Source organism: Lepidochelys kempii, chromosome 6 (genome assembly GCF_965140265.1).
Source record: "Lepidochelys kempii isolate rLepKem1 chromosome 6, rLepKem1.hap2, whole genome shotgun sequence".
Taxonomy (NCBI): Eukaryota; Metazoa; Chordata; order Testudines; family Cheloniidae; genus Lepidochelys; species Lepidochelys kempii.
In genome coordinates, this window is record NC_133261.1 from 28471415 (window position 1) to 28480598 (window position 9184).

Here is a 9184-nt window from a genome sequence, read left to right on the forward strand (position 1 = left end):
GTATTTGGCTCCCAGTCCTGTGTTCAGACTATTAGATCACACCACCCTCCTGGACCTTCAGCACTCTCAAGCTGTGGCAATTAGAAGCAGAAATATTTTCTTTCCAGCCTCCCTGATCTCTGATTGGTCCATTCAAGTCTATCAAAATAAACATGGGAAAATAGATCCTCTCAAACTAACTTGATACCTTTTTTTATGAAATTCCAAGTTTGACTGATAAAAGTAACAGTGTTGACATAATAGACTTCTGTAAGGCATTTGACTTTGGTACCATATGACGTTTTGATTAAAAAGCTAGAATGATATAAAATTAACATGGCACTCATTAAATGGATTAAAAATTGGCTAACTGATGGGTCTCAAAATGTAATTGTAAATGGAGAATCGTCATTGAGCAGGTGTGTTTCCAGTGGGTTCTGGAGACATTGGTTCTTGGCCGTACGCTATTTAATATTTTTATCAATGACTGAGAAGAAAACACAAATTCATCACTTATAAAGTTTGCAGATGACACAAAAACCGGGGGAGTGGTAAATAACGAAGAGGGCAGGTCACTGATTCAGAGTGATCTGGATTGCTTGGTAAACTGGGCACAAGCAAACAATATATGTTTTAATATGGCTAACTATAAATGTATACATCTAGGAATAAAGAATGTGGGCCATGCTTACAGAGTAGTGGAATCTATCCTGGGAAGCCGTGACTCTGAAAAAGATTTGGGGATCATGGTGAATAATCAGCTGAACATAAACTTCCAGTGTGACGCACTGGCCAAAAGAGCTAATGCAATCCTGGGATGCATAAACAGGGGAATCTCGAGTAAGAATGGAGAGGTTATTTTACCTCTATATTTGGCACCAGTGCAACTGCTGCTGGAATACTGTGTCCAGTTCTGGTGCCCACAATTCAAGAAAGATGTCGGTAAGTTAGAGAGGCTTCAGAGAAGAGCCACAAGCACAGGCGCTGACCGTGGGCAGTAAGTATGATAGGCCAGGGGAAGTTCTGCCTCCCCTGGCACTGCCGCGGCCACTGGACGCCAGGTTGCAGGGTTTTGGGGGGAAGTTTTTGCTTTATTATGCCCTGTGCAGGTTCCGGGGTGGGTGAGGAGGCGATATGTGCTATTCAACTTCCCAGGTTCATCAGTAATCTCCCTGGACTCCAGAGAAATTACTGATGAACCCAGGAAGCTGAGTAGCAAATACAGCCTCCTCAGCCACCCTGGAAACTGGATGGGGAATATGAAAAGCTTCTTCGGACGAGAGCGAGAGGCTTTTCCCTGCAGCGGCTTGGGGTCTGGGGTGGAGAGGCGTGCCGCGGCTGCAGCTGACCCAGGGCTCCTCCGGTGGGGGGGGCGGGGCTTGGGGCACCTCCGAGCGGGGAGACTCTGGGCTTTGGCTGGCCCAGGGCTCCTCCAGCTAAGGGTGCGGGGGTGGGGGTGCTTGGGACTCCTCCAGGGGGTGGGACTTTTGGCTCTAGCCACAGGGGAGGGGTAGTAAGTCTCAGGGCTTCAGCTGCGGGGGTGGGGTTGCAGACGGAAGGGGTAGAGCCAGGGCCTAGCCTCTGTGAAGGGGGGCTCCACCTGACACCCATGGCACTGACTTTTGTTTTTGTCAATGGGTGCTCCAACCCCGCTCTGCCCTGAGGCCTCGCTTCTGCTCGCCCTTTTCCCCCAAAGACCCCACCCCTGCTCCGCCCCCACCCCACCACCGCTTGCTCCTTTCCGGCCCCTCTCTCAAGGCCCCTCTGCCCATCGCTCCTCTCTGCCCCCTCCCCTGAGTGCCTCATGCCTGCTCCTCTCTGCCCTCTCCCCCAAGACTTTCCCCACCTGCCCACCGCTCACTCCTCTCCGCCCCAAAGGCCCTGTCCGCCCACTGCTCGCTCCTTTCTGTCCCCTCCTGCCTTAAGGGCGAGTGACAGGGGATGGAGTGGAGAGGAGCAAGTAGCAGGGGGCCTCAGAGGGAAGAGGCAGAGTGGGGTGGGGGTAGGAAGAAGTGCGGCATGGGTGGGGCCATGGGGAAAGAGGCCGAGTGGGGTCAAGGTGGAGCATGGGTAGGGCCAGAGTCCATGACTGCTTGAACCCCAGAGCACCCATGGAGTTGGTGTTTATGGCCACAAGAATTATTAAAGGATTAAAAAACATGTTTTATGGTGATCGACTAAAGGAGCTCAGTCTATTTAGCTCAACAAAGTGGTGATTTGATTACAGTCTATATGTTTCTACTTGGGAAACAAATATTTAATAATGGGCTCTTCAGTCTAGCAGAGATTATCCAGTGGCTGGAAGTTGAAGCTAGGCCACTTCAGACCAGAAATAAGGCATACATTTTTAACAGTGAGAGTAATAAACCATTGGAACAATTATCAAAGGTTGTAGTGGAGTCTCCCTCACTAATACGTTTTAAATCAGGATTACATGTTTTCTTTAAAAATATGGTTAGGAATTATTTTGGGGAAGTTCTATGGCCTGCGTTATGCAGGAGGTCAGACTAGATGATCACAATGGTCCCTTCTGGCCTTGGACTCTATAAATGACTGGAGTGCACACAACAAAATCCTTCAGCACAAAAGGGAGGTATTTTTAAAACTGCTTAAAAATTCATCCAGAATCAGGCAATCTCCCGCCAAATCAGTGAGATGAGCTAATCTGCACCTTGCCTACAGGGGTACGTAACCTTAGGAACCTTCTCTTCCCAGGAAACATGAGCACTAAGCAAAACGAATGTCCAACTGGCCTACTGTTAAAATCCCTGATCCACCTATTCAGCTCTAAGCCTGAGTACTAGCAGGACCGGCTCTAGGCACCAGCAACACAAGCAGGTGCTTGGGGGGGCACATGTCTAGGGGCAGCATTCCGGCGCCGGCCATGCCGCCCCTAGAAATGTGCCCCCGCCGCCCCAGCTCGCCTCCGCCCGCTCCCCTGAGCACGCCGCCGCCGCTCTGCTTCTCCCTCCTCCCTCCCAGGCTTGCTGCGCACCAAACAGCTGTTTTGTGCAGCAAGCCTGGGAGGGAGGGAGGAGAAGCCAAGCGGCAGCGCACTCGGGGGAGGCAGCGGTGGTGGAGCGGAGGCGAGCTGGGGCGGGGAGCGGTTCCTCTACCCACCCCTTACTTCCTGCGCTCCCCCCAACCCTCACTCATGTCCGCTCCTCCTGCTCCCCTGAATGCGCTGCCTCTCCCTCCTCTGATAGGCAGGGGGGAGAAGCGGAGCGGCAGCGTTTTTCAGGGGAGCAGGTGGAGCAGAGGTGAGCGAGGGCGGGGGGGGTTGCGGAGCCGCAGGAAGCGGGGGGGGGGGGAAATGTGGCATGCCCGGGGAAGGAGGCAGGGCCAGGGATTTGGGGAAGGGGTTGGGAAGGGGTGGAGCCAGGGGCGGGGGGCACAAAAAAAAGCGGGGGTGGCCAAAAATTTTGTTGCTTGGGGCTGCAAAAATGCTAGAGCTGGCCCTGAATACTAGACCATCCCTCTTCTCCCCAGCCTCCCTGATCTCACATCACACTCCCTTCAAGTCTATCAAAAGAAATCAATGTGAGTTTGGTGCCTAGGTGCTTTTGAAAATCCCACTATGCACATTCACTCATTAAATTATGTGCATAAAATGTCACACATTGAACTGCATAGAACATGGCAGCTGTGACTAGGGGACAGTCATTGCACATGAAAGGAGGCAAATTCAAAACTGGTGAAAGTACTTTTTCCACATAGCTCTCAACCTGGAACTCATTGCTCCAGGATATCATTGAGACTTAGATTCAAAAAGGGATTAGCCACTTACAGGAGCCATAAGAATATGCAGAAGAAGAATAGAAAAAACTAAAATAAACCTCCAAAAATAGAGGTTTGGAAGGGATGCAAACCTGCATACTTCAGGGCATAAGCCACACTCTGGATACTAGGGGTTAGGAAGAAACTTTCTGTTGTGGGAGGTTAGCCCATGGCTGTCTACTGCAGAATTTCTTGCACCTGCCTCTGAAGCATCTGGTGGAAGACACTCATCTAGATGGCCGATAGGTCTAATCCAGTATGGTGGTTCTTACCCCTTTTGACACAAGTGGCTAGGCACAGTTCAGGGCCCCAGGGATGTTCCAGTTGGGAGTAGAAATTTATGATGGAATCTGGCATTTTCTTTATTGCAATCTTGTTTATTTACAAGGAATGTATGAAGTCCTGATTCTCCAAATGCAAGAGATTCCAAAATCAGGATAGCTGCTTTGCTTACAGCCCCAAGCTTCTTTAGCCAAAAGCTCTCTTTAGGCTTCTCCCAAAGACACCCTACGATTACAGGCTCCTGCTTAGCTTTCTTGCTCTCCCTCAGTCTCTCTGTTTGTAGTCTGCCCTCCCCCACTAGACTTTTCTACACCCATAGACACCCCTGCCCACCTGGGCAGAACAATACCCAGTGGAACCCGTTGCCTATATAGTGCTAGTTTCTGGGCAGACTCCATTATGCCTTGTTTTAGCTGTGACCCTCAACTGTCTCTTACAACTATCTTAAGTGAAAGGTCTGTTCACACATCAGTTTTAACAAGGTTTTAACTCAGCCGACAACAAGGTTTAACCCAGATTGGAGCACTATGAATGACAGTGTGCTAAAAGTGGACATGGCACTGCTAGGAGTTCCCGAATCAAAATGCTAGCTATGCTAGCAAGAAAGAAAATGGAGGCACGGGTTAGGCATGTTAGACATGTCCATGCACATTATCCTAAAACAGTATGTTCTTCAGTGTGAAGACACCTATATTACTAGTGATGGAGTGCTGCCAGAGAAAGGAATTGGCCCAAAGAAAAAGCATTGTCCAAGGTAGGCAGAATGCTCACATAACTCTCACACTGGCAAACCCTATGGGGAAAAGCTTATCAGCTTGACATGAGGCATTATACTCTCTTCCCATGGTTTTTGAACATAGGAAGAACGAATACATAGAACTGGTCCTGAAATCATTCCGGGAAGTTCCATTTTCTTCAGCGTAAGCATTGCTCTGGCAAACTGCCCAGGGATTTAGAATCAGTTAATCCAGCCTTGGCTCTCCATGGCAGGCACCCATGGAACAAAGAAAATAAAGCTTCCACGACCCTGTCAAGTTTCTGGTAAATCACTCAGCCAGGTGCAGAAGTAGAATCTGCAATCTTCCACAGGCTTTGCTTGGAACAGAGAGCAGCAAATCTTTTAGGGGTGAATAATAAGAGTCTTTAGTAATTTCCTTGCCATAATTTACCATATGCATAAATATAACTAAGGCTCTATTGTCTCCACATTTTGCCTAGTTTTTTTAAAAGCCACTTGTGCAGAAATATTTTGTAGATGTTTTCTATTCCTAATAGTTTATCGTGTCAATATGTGGCAGCTCTAAAAGCTTCTGCTATTCAGCAGGGTTTTTTTGTACATTCATTTCCTTGGTCTAGCTTCCAGAACCAGAAATGTTGTCATCTATCTTTTGGGTTTTGCTCTGAAAACAAACTCTCTATCATTCCCCTGGATGTTATTTGTCCGTTTTATTAATTATAATGGAACACGTTTTATTATTATTAACTATTCTATTCAAACCAACTTAACAATTCCTCTGCACATTGTTTTCATTTGGGAGGGGAGTTGGACACTGACCATCTTGTGGATGGTGTTACAAAGACGTTGCTGGGGGGAAAAGCCATTCAGTTTAGTCCCACTTTACATTTAGGCTTGAAAATATATTTTTATTGGTAAATGTGAGTAAATTTCACCATACACATACAAACCGAGAAAATATTTCCATCAGTGATCACTGAAATTTACAGATAGGCAAAGTAAGCGAAATGCTGCTTGAGAACTTAGAGTTTGATTTGAGGATATTTTCTTTATATATTTTGACATGTGATGTTGACAATTTGTGTTTTAACAGTTATAATGCTTAAACTTTTTGAATCTCAACATTTAGTGTCATTTAATAATTATTGTCTCACTCTTTCCCCCACAATTTCTTCACAATTTCCCATAACTGAACATTTAAATAAATAAAAATCAAAAAAGCTTAAAATACATAATTTTGCACAGTTGTGAACATTTTAATTGATAACAAAAAGTGCTGACATATAAACATCAACAGTATCTATCAAAATTATACAAAAGTAAAAACTGAATTCTGCTAAGCCTATTTATATTAAGCGTACCCCGATAAATGATTTAGAAAGAGTTAATAAATAGGAAATAGATGATATAAACATACTATAGACATGAGCAGTGTTATAGTTGTCCCCAAGCACATGAGTAGAAAGTGCTATAGATGATTATAAACCATGATCAAGAGCAATCTGTAGGATTCTACCATCAATTACTATAGATTAGCTGTTTATTAAGAAATCTGTTAGTTTCTAAAAGTTTAATAAATGATATCTATAAATGTATTCTCCATAGAAAGTGTGACCCAGTTTTTTCTTGTGGCCCTTATGCTACACATCCAACCATTGCCCTCCTTAAAACTCTCCTGTGATGCCTACAAAAAACTTGACAGCAGTTGGGTTGCTGGTGTGCAGAGACCACTGCCCATCATGCTGACCAATATTGTCTCATTGTTTTCTTGTACTCCCCTGTCTGTCTGTATCCTTCTGTTGTCTCATGTCCTATACTTAGACTGCAAACCCTGTGGGGTAGGGGCCATCTTTTTGTTCTGTGCCTATGCAGCAGCACTACGAAGTCCTGGTCCATAGGTGCCAACTCTGTGGGTGCTCTGGGGCTGCAGCACCTGCAGGGAAAAAATGATGGGTGCTGAGCACCCACCGGCAGGCCCCCTATAGGCACCTCCCCCTCTCTCCAGCACCTCCTGCCTGCCAGCGAGCCCCACCATTCAGTGCTTCCCCCTCCCTCCCTCCCTCCCTCTGCAATCAGCTGTTTCGCAGCGTGCAGGAGGCTGGGGTAGTGGGGAAGGAGCCAGGATGCAGTGCGCTCGGGGGAGGAGGCAGAACTGGGCAGGAAAGGGGTGGGAGCAGGAAGAGACAGCGTGGGGGGTGGAGCCATGGGGGCGGGGCCTGGGGCAGAGCCAGGGGTTGAGCGCCCCCTTGCACAATGGAAAGTGGGTGTCTGTGTCCTGGTCTATGACTGGCGCTATAGTAAATGATAATTTCATCCCATTTCTCTTTTTTTATCACCTCATAGATGTTATTTCCCCATGGTGACTTTTTTAAGTGTTAATTCAAAATATTCCTTCTCGTCCTGGCTTATCTGGGTAGTGTAATGCATAGTATATAAGTGGAAGAAAATGCTTAACCTACATGTGTGTACAGTAATCATAAATAGCTGGATGAAGACTTGCCAAGCTGTATGGGTCCAGGTGAGCACAGCAGCCATGCATAGAAATGGCACATGCATAAAAGCGTGCATGGAAATCAAATAATTGTGCAGGATGCTCCCCTGCCCTCAGGAATATGGAAGCTTCACAGGCATTAGATGGAGCACAAAGTAGAGCAGACAGCAGCAGCTCTGAAGTACACACCTAGGCCACCTTTGCACTAGCAAACCTTGTGTCTATAATTCTCCACCAGTGGTAGCTAATGGAAGCTGTAGTGTAGATAGGCAGCGTAATGTGGCTGCAGCTTAATGGTAGCAGGTATAACTGTAGTGGAGATAGGTAGTGTAGCATGGCTGTAGTATAGTGGTGGTTGATGCAGTGTAGATAAATCATGTTGTGGTAACTGGTAGAAACTATCGGGTAGATAAATCTCAGGCATTTTTCACTACCTACAGAACTTCAGGGTCAATCGCTCTCGTGGAAAGGAGCAGCAGAATGCCACAGGGGCAGTTGCAACCATGCAGCGTCTCCTCTATCTCTCTACAACCTAAAAAGAGGGCTCTTTCCCCTTTAGCCCCTGTGGAGATCCCCAGCATGCAACCCAGCCAGCCAGTGTATCCAGGGTCCAGGATTTGGCCGATAGTGAGTATATAGAAATTTTAGATACTGAAATGTCCACATTTCCAGACATAAGCAAAACAGAGGTTGAGGATATTAATTATTGTAAGTTAGTGGTTAGTGAAAAAGAAGTTAGTAGAAATGATGAGTTGATACTACTGCAGTATTGAGGTCAGTTCCACAACAGTCAAGCATTAGCAGCACATAAAACTTGTGGTGAACGAGGCCTTTCGAGTCAGATTGAAGTTAAGCACATGCATAAGTGCTTTGCTGAACACAGATGGATTTAAGCATGAGCTTTACTGCTTTCCTAAACTGAGACGTTTCACTTCTGTAGGCAATGTTGTAGGTAGGGCTGAGATGGTCTTTCCATAGTAAATCTGACTTTCAAGTACTTGGAATGTTCTTAGTACATTTCCTTTGGGGCTGCAGTTTTTCAGGCTCATGTTCTCAGACCAAAGGGGCTTTTGTTTTTTAATGTTTGGTAAAAATACATCCAGATTTTTTTTTTAATCTACTGAGTTTGGGGCGTGCAAGAGGAGACTTCCGTGATTTAAAAATTGTTCACGCTATTTTTGTTGTTGTTTTTGATGTTTGGATAACACAAGAATGGTTGGTTTCAGAGTAACAGCCGTGTTAGTCTGTATTCGCAAAAAGAAAAGGAGTACTTGTGGCACCTTAGAGACTAACCAATTTAGTAGAGCATAAGCTTTCATGAGCTACAGCTCACTTCCTCAGATGCATATCGTGTAAACTGCAGCAGGCTTTATATATACACAGAGAATATGAAACAATACCTACTCCCACCCCACTGTCCTGCTGGTAATAGCTTATCTAAAGTGATCATTAGGTGGGCCATTTCCAGCACAAATCCAGGTTTTCTCACCCTCCACCCCCCCACACAAATTCACTCTCCTGCTGGTGATAGCCCATCCAAAGTGACAACTCTTTACACAATGTGCATGACAATCAAGTTGGGCTATTTCCTGACCATAAACACCATCCCACCACCAACCTCAGCCTGGTCCAGTCCACACAAGAGATCCACTTCCTGGACACTACAGTGCTAATAAACAATGGTCACATAAACACCACCCTATACCGGAAACCTACTGACTGCTATTCCTACCTGCATGCCTCCAGCTTTCACCCTGACCACACCACACGATCCATCGTCTACAGCCAAGCTCTGCGATACAACCGCATTTGCTCCAACCCCTCAGACAGAGACAAACACCTACAAGATCTCTGTCAAGCTTTCTTACAACTACAATACCCACCTGCAGAAGTAAAGAAACAGATTGATAGAGCCAGAA